Consider the following 12,843-nt stretch of genomic DNA (forward strand, 5'->3'; position numbering starts at 1 on the left):
TGTCTACATAAAACACACACACAAACATACACACACACACACACACACACACACACACACACACACACACACACACACACACACACACACACACACACAAAGACTTAAAATGTCATTATTGGCATGTAATAGATATACAGTATGTCATTGAAAACTGGCAAATGGTTTCTCTGTTTCTTAACACCATATATGGAATTGCATTAATGGTATTCAAGTAGATTCTCTCTCTCTCACTCTCTCTTTCTGAATTGAGCTAAGCATGCATCCTTGTATGCTTCTCAGATCCAAAGGAACACCATATATGAGCTTGATATTAAAGTTGACGTGATAGTCGGTGCCAAAGATTTTGCACAAAGTTTCATGGGCACGGTTTTGCTGTCTCGGACAAATAAACAAATGCTTAAAGATTTCTTTGGACGAAGCAGTTTAGAACATATAATGCACCAAGAATATAATGAACACCAGTAAAGGTTTTGTGTTTACATATAAGATGGCAAACAGATGAAAGGGCTGGACAATTCTAAGAACTTTGAGGCAGGGTAATGTGGTCAGGTGATCTAGATAGTATCTTTAATCTTTCAAAGAATATTGCATTAAGATTAGGTTTAAAAGTGGTAACTAAGCGTTAAATATGAAAAGAGGTGGGAAGTCACTAAGTACAAATACTTTTTTATTGTACTTGAGTAGATTTTTCTGGTATTTGTACTTTACTTCATTATTTATTTTTCAGACAACTTTTTACTTCCACTCATTACATTTTTATACAAATATCTGTACTTTCTACTTCTTACATTTCCAAAACAGGATTGTTACTTAAGTTTTAATCTATTTGGGGAGACGATCAATATTTTTCTTCTCATTGCACAGCTTTTTCAATTCACTGGTTTATCATTTCCTGGTTCTCACACCCCACAGACGTAGGCTAAATTACGAAGCTCACAATGAGCAGGCAGAAGGCAACAAGAAGTATTGGGTTAACATAGATGAGACAGTGGGAGTCAGTGATGCAAACAATATTTGACATTCGTTTGGTAGTAATATATATATATATATATATATATATATATATATATATTAGGAATGTCAAAATTCTAATGCATATTTACATCAAACATTTGTTTTCCTGATGCACCAAGTCTCAAATCAGCACCAAAATTCGCCATGATAATTTCCTCTTCATAATGCCAAAATGAACTTAAAATACACTGCCTTTTTCGATCATTCAGATAAAAGCAATACATCATTCAAATCTGTAAAGGTTTTACTTTTATTCGAATACACTCATAAAAAAGACAAAACACTGTACTATTGTAAAATAAAGAAAACAGACAGGGGGCGCTCTCTGCCGTCTCTGTCATCTCTTTTCACAAACACATAAATAAAACAAACTGAATCTCAGTGAATAATTCTGTAATCCATATGGAAGTTAGAAGTGGTACATGTTCTCATAGCAACATAGCAAAAGTTCAGTTTGGTGTTTACATAATTTAGTACACCATAATTACATTCACACGCATATTTTGTCTTCGTGCTCTATGTTGAGTTTGTTTTCGCTAATAATAATAATCATACAATTGCAAAAAGCATCCATATTTCTCCATGCACATGTTAATTAGATTATAAAAAAAAGTAAAGTAATTATTTATGGAACATTTAGAACAGATTAAAAATGTGTTGCGATTAAATATTTAAATTGATTGAAAGCAGTGATATTAATATCATGTGAGGTCCAGTTACCAGCGTGACACTAAAACAGGTAGTAATAATGGCTACACTTAAGTACATGTCAGAACCCAAACTTCTTTAACCTGAGTAAAAGAGTATAGTCAGTACTTCAACTTTTACCCGAGTATTTTAAAACATTATATCTGTACTTCTACTTAAACGAAATATGTGTGTATTTTTGCCACCTCTGATGTTATCACAAATTAGTGGACTGTGAGTGAGATTAGGACTAAATTCCCCCTACTGTAGATCCAAAAGTCCATGGGCTGGAGTCTAAACTGATCAAGAATCACCTACCTGGGTAGAGTCGAGACAAAGAATTTCAGATGGGGTCAGGACTGATCCAAAATCATCTATTTGGCCACAGAGTTGGCTCAAACATTCATAAGGGTGGAATCTAAACTGACCAAAATCACCTACCTGGGTGAAGTTATGTCAAAAATATCAAAGGGATGGGACGGGTTCTGAACTGATCCAAATTTACAACCTGGGCGGAATTGAGCCAAAAATTCAAAAGGTGGAGTCTGAACTGATCCAGAATCACCTACATGGGCAAAGTTGTCAAAGATTTTAGAGGACCGAGGGGGAGGGGTTCTGAACTGAACAAGAGTCGGATGGAGTCGAGTATAAACACTCATGAGGGTACTGTCTGGACTATCAGAATCATTTACCTGGACAGAGTTGGGCCAGGAATTCAGAAGGGTGGAGTCTACCTGGGGGAAGTTCATTAAAAAATTCAAGGGGGCAGGGCGATGTCTGAATTGAGCCAGGATTACAGACCTGGGCGGAATCGAGCCAAGATTTCAGAAGGGTGGAGTCTGAACTGATCCAGATTAACTGACTATGTTGGAATAAAAAAAGAAAAATTAATTAAGAAGAGTGTAGCGAAAAAAGGTTCTAGAATCAGCTATCTGGACGCAGTTGAGTCAAAAATTCAAGGCGATGGAGAGTGTTTTCTGAACTAATCCAGAATCATCCACCTGGACAGAGTTAATTATAAAAAAATCAGGAAGGCCTGAGTCTGAACTGATCCAGTATCACCTACCTGGTGAGAGTCAGGCCAAAAATTTGGAAGGGGATGCCAATTAAGCATATTTCAGACCAGATAAATGAGTTGTTTTGACTTGTACAGTTCCCTGTAAATAACCAGTTAGGACTTATAAAAGGAGTTTGATCAGATCGATCAGATCCAACTCCACCCTGTTATTTATTCTAATTAGTATAACAATTCACCACCTAATCTTATTGCTGACTGTTTTAAAATGTTATTTAATGTTTCTATGGCAACAACCCTAGCAACAGAGACTAGCAATCAGCAATCTAACAGCAATCTAAGACTAATAAGTTTTCCCTCGAGGGAAAGCCTTCAAGACTTAATGGTTGCTTTGTAACATGACAAGCTGCTTTGTTGTCATATATATTGAAGGGTAAGCTGTTTATTGCGGCAAGAACAATAAAGACGTTGTTTCTTGGCTCTGTAATTTGTAAATATAAGTGTAGAAAAAATAAGTGTGGTGTCTGAGCTAGTCAAATATATTTTGGCTTCAGTGAGGTCTTTGAACCCCAGAGCAGATGACATCTGTTACTCAAATGTGTGTGTATGTGTGTGTGTGTTCCCCATGAGACACACTCATGTGGTATTTTTAGTCGGACTGTCTGCAGCCTGTTCAGTGTCCTTGCCTATTTTTATTATTACAAAGCGACTAAGGAAATTTCTTAATCCTCCTGAAGAGCATTTTCTGATTCTGCTCTCAAAGACCTCTCTTCCATCCTCATACCTGTCACACTGACATCTTTCACACACTTTTACTTTTTTACTTCACTCAACTTAGATAAGTGTTTGTAGCAGGTTCATGACTTCATTTCAAACACTAGAAGACAAATTTAACTCTGATGGGATGTCTTGATAGGGGATATTTCATGTTTAATCAACCTCTGTTTAAAAAAAATGTGTTTACCTGAACGTTGATGGCGTTTGGCAGATGCTCTCATCCAGAGTGACTTCCAAAAGTGCTTTTGAAAACAAGTCCTAATGCCAGTAGTGGTAGGAAATGGATTCCGAATATTAAGAACAAAACCATCACAAACTATTCAGCTTAGGTTTAAAAAGAATAAGAAATAAAAACAATTGATGTGGACATAATTAATGATGCCATACATTTCTTGCTTTCATTTTCTATTTTCAAGGAGCACAACACATGCGTCATTTCATTACATATAATGTGCAACATCAATGTGCTAGTTTCTGTTATCGACAGCTACATCATAACCTGAAAAGTCCATAGTTTCTTACAGGTAATTCGACAAAAAAAGTCCACTTCTACCCATGTAAAGTACATCTTCATGTAGCTGGCTTTGGGAACAGGGGCAGTGTGATGCTGGAACAGGTTTGGGACTCCTAGTTTAAGGGAAAATGTAATGCTAACACAATACCAAAGACATTCTATACAATTGTGTGTCTCCAAATGTGTGGAAACAGTTTGGGGAAGAACTCATGGCTGCAAAAGTCAGGCGTCAATACTTTTGTCCAAATGACACAAAAAGTCTCCTACTATTCAGTAAATGTTTAGTAAACTTTTAATATCCTTAGTGAAAAGTCACCATAACATCAAAGCTGCCACTTTTGGGCCCTTAACCCTGAACTGCTCGTTTGTATCAATGCGATTATTGTCGCTCTGGATAAGGATGTCTGCCAAATACCATAAATGTAAATGATAGCTTTACAATCCATGCAAATTTGTTTGTATGGAGCTCGCCAGGCAAAACATTCAGACTTAATGTACTTATTTTTCAGTTTATTGTTGCCATAGTCACATTTATTACACATAATAACATTTATTTATTTTTCCACCCACTTTTCCCAGGATGTGAAACAAGCAATGAAGCATGAGAAATACAATGAGGATGCAGACTAATCCAAATGTATTTTAGATACTTTAATAACGTGATGGCTACAACTCCAGGATGGAAATTAAGGTAAAAAACAATTCAACCAACATACAATTCTATACAATTTAATTCAAAACATACAATTCAACCAATCAATCAGCAAACACCATCCGCTAGGCAAAACTTGAACAAAATGAGACCCAGAACAGACAATAAACCCAGTGAATTAAAAAAAAATTATATTGAGGCTTGGTATTTATTGAGAGCACAAACAGAGTGTATACTTCACAAACAGCATTAATGAATGAAAGGCCTTTCTGAGTGTGTTTGTATGTGTGTGTGATTGGGAACAGGTATGCATATGTGATGTGAGCATAGAAGTGTGTATGTGTGGTTTGGCTGTTATAATCTGTGGAAGCCCTGTTTGTAGGCCATGTTTTTACAGCGAGTTAGAATTCAGCGGAGACCTGACACATGCATACCCTACAAGACTTGAACCTCTCAGTAAGTGATCATCTAAAATCCAGTGGCGGACAGTAACAAAGCAAATGTAATTCGTAACTGTACTTAAGTTGTTTTTGTGTATCTGGGAGCGGCACTGGGCACCCATGGCAAAAAGAAAATCGTTTTTTTTGTTTGTTTTTCTTTTACCGCTTATTTGCACGGTTGCATCATTTGTTATCATGTCACAGTCAATGAACCTGGTCAGGACTCAGAGTGTGCACCCACCCCCCAGAGAAGTTACCTCACTGATACACACAAAAAGAAGACGCGGGGTTTGGGTGACGTCACGTCAATAAGGAGTGCTGAATCCAAATTTAAATTATGGATAACAAAAAATATGTAAATCCTCAGAAGCCCAATTCAGAAAAAAGTATGGGAAAATTGTGGAAAGGATAAAAGTGTGTATGCAGCTCTATCACTCATCTCGTTATGAGAATAGTATAAGCTAATGCATTTAATTAAATAGGCTAATAACTGCATAACAGTTTTATGCTTTTACACATAGAGCAACAATATTTCTTTTAGATTGCATAACATTATAATTTTGTATACAGGTATTTGTATTTTATCATAAGCTGTGTAGCAACAAAACAATTGCAATCTAGCTAGTGTAGTTAGATTATAGTTAAACTAGCACTTATACATTTGGTTGCCTTTAATTGAGGTTACTTCCCGTGGGCTCACCACCTGCAGGAGAGACAGTAAGGGACCGGTGCTGAGAGGATTGGGCAGCAGTCGAAGGCGGAGGCCTTGACAGCCCGATCCCTGGACACGGAGAAGTGTCTGGGGAATCTGCTTAGACTGCTGCCCCCGCGACCCGAATTACGGATAAGCGGGAGAAAATGAATGAATGAATGAATGAATGAATGAATGAATGAATGAATGAATTGAGGTTAATGATAAATAAATAAATTATAAATGTTTTCTGTGATTGAACTGAATGGGTCCTGAACTGATTTTAGTAAAGGGGAAATCTCCAGTGCAGCTTAAAATGATAATTTAAAAGACATATAAAGATATAGATTTTGTATGTATCTTATGGCTACAATTAGCCAAGGAGTTGTATAGTTCTGGTTCTGAGAGTTTCATAAATTGTGCACAATGACGTGTGTATTTAACTGTGCAATAAATGCATTTAGGGTGATATTGTTACAAGAAATGGAGTTCTCAAAAATGTATCTAAATTTGTGGACTGCTGTGATAACATGCTTTACTCATCCAGTGATGAAGCGGTGTTTGACTCATTAATATTATTCTAGTAATAGATCGGCATGCTAAGAGTAACATTAGAGTCTTTTCACATAAACTGAATTGATTAAGCAATGATAAAAACTATGACATCATAGTCATAATAAATCTTAGTACTTGGATACTTAAATATATGTGAAGGCAAATACTTTTGAACTTTTACTCAAAGGAAAGTTTTAAGGGAGCACTTACTTTTTCTGAAGTCATCTTTTACCTTCTGTATCTTTTACTCAAGTACATGCTTTCTGTACTTCGACCACCACTGCTAAAATCTCATTTCCTCAGTATGCTCATGTCTAAATCCAGTATACTTGCTTCACATTCTGTTGTTTCTCTATTTGATTACTTTTTGTAAGATTTCCAATCCCTCTATATGGTGTCACTCAGAATTTGAGTACCCTTTGCAGTCTGGTTTCCATCAAGGTCATGTCATATCACCATGTCATCTCTAGAACCTCTCCCTCAAAGAACTATCTATACATTTGCTTTGCGCCCACATCTTTTGTTTAAAGTATGCAAGCCAAAGTAAATTAGTGTATACAGTACATTATCACCAAAAAATTGCATTATGGTTGTTCAGCTGAAGTATATACAGTATATTAACTGACCAGCCAATTTATTAGGAACATCTGTATGCCTACACTTCATACAAATATTCAGTCAGCTAATCATGTTGAAACAGGGCAAAGCAAAAAAAAATTAAGCTTCGCTTAATGGTCACGTCATGCAGACCGAGGAAAAATGTGATATCTGCAAGTTGCCATGAGTGCAAAAAACATCCGAGATAAAGAGGAGAATGTTGAGTTGGGTCGAGCAAACCCTGAAAGGAACTGAATGTGCATGGTTGGCTGGTGTTCCTGTAAATTAGTTATATACAAGATAAAGTAAGCTCTGCTCACAGCATCATCACATCCCTGTTTTTCTTCTTGTTAGCGTGTGGGTTTGAATTTGTTTCAGCGATAAAAAAACCTCTCACTGCTAATTTCACATCCGGCTCAGCGAGGTTTATTTGATCTCTGTGTCGTTTTTCTTTCAAACCCAAAACTACAATGCACTTATCAAGGAAGGAAGTGTCTCACTGCCACTCCACCACAACCTCTTCTAACTAATGCCCGTGTTCTTTTTAACACCTCTCATGAGAGCCCGGCTGCATTGTGGGTCTGCCAACTCCTAGCAACGTTCAAACCATAACCTAGCAACGTAGGAGAAGAGAAGCTAGGGAGTGTGTATATCTCTGAGGGGGTTTAGAGGAAAAAAAGCATTTAGAATGCATTTAGATGTCTGCTGTGATGCAGTGTAATGGGATTAAGTGCCAACTGGATTTCCGATTTAATGTACAAATCACTTTAATGGAAATGGCTCCAAGATTATCGCTGTGTGAGGCTCCACCCATCAGCTTAAATCAAACTAGCAATAGCTAAACACTAGCAATAGCTTAAAAACTAGCAATAGCTAAACAAATAAAGGAAAAACAATGGCTAATAAATATATAGCATTAGGAGAAATGAGGTAGTGAAAGGACTGAAAAGCATAATTAGCTTTTATTTGTACAGATTTTATGTTATTTTCTTCTATCGTAACAGCTTATGTTATAGGGACTCGTTTGGCAACTTAGCATCATGAACAGATTTTGAGTGTTGTTGAGGAAAAACCTCTAATGACTTGCAGGATGTTTTATGTACAGAGATGTAAGATGTAAGGAGTCTAAAGTGTGCGCACTCCAGTGCAACATTCAGGAAGTTTTTCTCCACAGGAAAGTCTTCAGGATATAGATTACACTTTCAGGTTTCACAGTAACATGGAAAGCTCTGAACTTGAGTGAGTGAATGCTGTGAGAACGTAATATGGAACTGCTGTCCAAATCAAACCAAGCACCCACGCACATTGTGGTTGGCATGAAATCCACTATTTTAAGGAAAATCAGTACATAATGACTAACATGCATTCTGCTTTACTGAAACACCAGAGATAAGAATACATCAAAATTCCCAAAAGAGAGCCAAGACCCTGAACCTAAACCAGGAAATGTGTATTTTCGTTTTTGTGTGTTTGTGTGTGTTTTCCCTTTGCTAATTTTAATTGGTAGGTGAAATCTTTCTCTCTGGGGTCTTTCAAAGCATATTGTCTCGCTAGACCTTTGTTTTGTCAGCTAAATTGTGTGGAAAGTCATAAATAAGGATGAGGTAATCAGGCGTGCAAGTTTGCTGGTGAAGAACTGCGTCGCCCCCTAGTGGGGTAATGTGTGAATTGTTGAAAAAAAAACAAAAACAAAAACAAAAAAACAGGAGACAGAAACCAGAACAAAAACTCTAATGGCTGCACTACAATTACCATTAAAAACCATCAGTGGTTAACCATTAATACCATCACCGAATAGTGTCTATTACGTACATTGTTTAGTTCAATGGTGGGCAGTTCAACTGGAGGCACATGTGTCCTCAGGAACAGTCTGGTATCTAAGCTTCTCCATTGAAAGTTCTATGCCTCATGCTAGGACAGACCCGTGTAAAAACTGTCCATCTCCTTACCACACCATTCAGCCATTTTGTAACTGTGCTGTGATTCAAGAAATTTACCACAAGATGGCAGTGTGCACTAATGCACTGCAAGGCATTGAAAAAAATAAAATAAAAAATAAAAAAATAATATATATATATATATATATATATATATATATATATATATATATATATATATATATATATATATATAATTAAAATTATTTTTTATATTTTAAAATAATAAATTACTGATTTAGTGAGTAAAGAAGAAAATAACCCCTCTGTCAAAAAACCTCTCTGTCAAACTCCTGAAGTTTGCGGACGACACTACAGTCATCGGACTCATCCAGGATCTAGACGAGGATGTAGACAGACAGGAGGTTAAAGAGCTGGCTGTCTGGTGCAACCACCACAACCTGGAGCTCAACACGTTCAAAACAATGGAGATGATCATGGAATTTAGGAGAAATCCCCCAGCACTCCTCCCACTCACCATCATAAACATCACTTTAACAACAGTGCAGTCATTCAAGTTTCTGGGTACCACCATCTCTCAGGACCTGAAGTGGGACAATAACATTGACTCCATTGCTAAAAAGGCCCAGCAGAGGTTGTACTTCCTTTGTCAACTGAGGAGATTCAACCTGCCACAGGAGGTGCTGAAACAATTCTACTCGGCCATCATTGAGTCTGTCCTGTGTAGATCTATAACGGTCTGGTTTGGTTTAGCTACCAAATCAGACATCAAGAGGCTACCTTTGGACCCCACACACCCAGCCCACTCTTTCTTCGAACTGCTACAGAGCTCCGTCGACCAGAACAGCCAGGCACAAAAACAGTATCTTCCCTCAGGCTATATTCAGCATGAACAATTAAAATATTTATAACTACACATTGTCCATTATAACTGTCATGTTTGTACATAGAATCCAAATCGTCCATTTGTAAACTGAACACTTGTAAATTACATCTGTACATTTATTTAACAACTTTTTTTACCTTGTATATATTGCATTATTTAACTGTCTGGTTTACTATTCTGTTACATTATGTCTGTACTTCTGCACTGGAAGCTCCTGACGCCAAGTCAAATTCCTTGTGTGTGTAAGCATACTTAATAATAAAGCTATTTCCGATTCTGATTTATGATTCTGGAATAATTTTCTAGCAAAGGTAGAAAGGTTCAGAAAAAACTTTGTACAAGTGCTACCCAGAGTCATACAGTATATAAATCATAAACTCTTTTGAACATTTTCTTGCTGGCTAAGTAGGTATTTGGATGCCCCCAATTTTTTTTACGTTTAAATAATAGTTAGAACATTAAGATGTCTGATTCTGATCGAAAGGTTGTTCAAATCCCAGCACCACCCAGCTCCCACTTCTGGGCTCTTCAGCAAGGCCCTTAACCTTTGACTGCTGTAAGTCGCTTTGGATAAGAGTATCTGCCAGATGTCAAAATATTAAACAATTATTCAAATATTCAAAATATTCAAACAATGTATGAATGCTCCCTTGTGCATTTTGGTACAATATTTTTTTTTTTTACAAAATTAGCATTGTTAATAGATAGATTAATAAGTATGTGGACAGTTACTCTTAGCAAGAAACTTCATTGACTAGCTAGCATGTTCATTTGTTTATTCCTAGTATTAAAAAATGAGAGAAAAAGCTAAGGACCCAACATAAATATATGAGGTATACAAAGGTACACATTAGCTTTGTGAATAGTTTCATTCATTTATATACACTATATGGACAAATGTATTGGTCCCCTGGTGGTCTAGTGGTTAAGATGCAGCGCGCTCACTGTTGCGACCCGGGTTCGATCCCCGGTCAGGGAACCATCCCCAGCCACTCTCAGTGCCGGTCCCAAGCCCGGATAAATTGGGGAGGGTTGCGTTAGGAAGGGCATCCAGCGTAAAACATGTGCCAAATCAAAACGTGCGGAGTATCCGCTGTGGCGACCCCTAACGGGAGAAGCCGAAAGAAAGTTTTTATATGGACAAATGTATTAGGGCATCTAACTTTTTCAGTGATATGTGGTTCTTCTCCAAACTATTACCATAAAGTTGGAGGCACATAATTGTTATAGGATGTCTTTGGATGTGCTAGCATGAAATTTTCCCTACAATTGAACTATGAGACCCAAACATGTTCCAGTATGACAATGCCCATTTGCACAAAGTCAGCTTCATCAAGATATTGTTTCCATGGGTTGAAGTGTCTTGAGTCAACCTTTTGGGATGAATTGGAATGCCGACTGTACCCCAGGCCTCCTCACCCCACCTGCATCAGAACCTGACTTTACTAACACCCTTGTGACTGAATGAGCACAATCTCCACAAGCACACTCCAAAATCTAGTGAAACTTTTTTCCATATAGTGTATTTTTTGTAATGTTAAACAGCAAAATTAGGCATGTTCAACCGAGATGCATAAGTTATTCAAACTTTAAACATGTCAGTATTAGCTTGTAGGCCAATTTTGTTATAACACTCCTCTGACTCGAGTTGACAGTTTCTGGCTTTTTTTCCATCGTTATTTCAAGACGTGAGGGTCCACAGTGAGGGGAAAGGAAATGTTTCAAACACAAGCGGTTCATGTTCTCATGGAGGGACTCACAAACACCCTCTAAGATTTACTGCACACATTTCAGGGTTTTAGGGTGAGCATGATCAGAGAGAATCAGTCTACAAAGATCCAGATGTGTGTGTGAAATTCAACACAGCTGGACATGCAATCATCAAGTGCTGGTTTACTGAACTCAACTTGTCATCTCTGAATTGTTGAACGGCTGTGTTTTAAATCGGGTTTTAATACCAGTGTTTCGACTGCGTCATCAAAATGAGAGTAAATCTTCTGGAAGAACGGCGTTCTAGTAAGCCTCCTCAGTCTTGTTGGACTTGTTTACAACCTCAATTCCAAAAAATGACACTGTTCCACTGTGTAAAATACTGTGTGAAATCTCATAAATCTGTATTCTATTCATAAAAAATATATAAATCAAATGTTTAAATTAAAAATATATTTCATTTTAAGGTCATTTTTTTCATGAGTCATTTTGAATTTGCAACAGGCTGCAGTATTGTAGGTCTCAAGAAAGTTGGGACAATGCCATGTTTACCACTGTGTAGCATCACATCTTCTGTATACATCTGGGAACTGAGGAGACCAGTTGCTTAAATTTTGAGAGAGGAATGTTGTCTCATATGTGTCTGATACAGGATTTTAGCTGCTCAACAGTACTGGGTGTCCTTGTGTTTATTTTTTGTTTCATGACACGCCAAATGTCTTCAGGTGGTGAAAGGTCTAGACTGCAGGCAGGCCAGTTTAGATGTAATAGAATAGATAGTTATCTTTGTCTTGTTTAAATATGCAGGCCTTCATTGAAAAAGTCGTTTCCTCGTTTATACCTGATCATCTTACTGACTTGTTGTCAAGTAAACTTTTAGTTGAAAAATGTTTCTCCAACTGTTTATTTTTAATAACTTTTTCCAGACTTTTGTTGCCTCGTCCCAACTTTCTTGAGACGTGTTGCAGCCATTGAATTCCAAGTGATTATGATCATTTGATATGTTTATAGGTTCTATTGTGAATAAAATAAGGGTTTATGAGATTTGCAGATCATTGCATTCTGTTTTTATTTACATTTTACACAGTGTCCCAACTTTTAAATAAAAAATAATTAAATACAGGTCATTTTATGAAGTTAGTATAGATATTTCTGCTGGAGATGATGTAAGCAGGTGCACAGCTGTGGCTGCAGTGAAATGTGACTTGGTGAATTGAGTTCTTTCTCGCTGCATGAGATAACTGTCTGTGATGCAGCGCTCTGTTATACTGCATTTCACTATAATATTGATGGTTTCCATAGTTATAGTGTCATAATGATGGTATTAAAAGGTGGATTGATTCAGGTAGGACTCACTGAAGGCCTATGGGTGAAATGTATATATGCCTGGGCTGCTACTGTTAT

Source organism: Silurus aristotelis (genome assembly GCF_946808225.1).
Source record: "Silurus aristotelis genome assembly, chromosome: 19".
NCBI classification, from domain to species: domain Eukaryota; kingdom Metazoa; phylum Chordata; class Actinopteri; order Siluriformes; family Siluridae; genus Silurus; species Silurus aristotelis.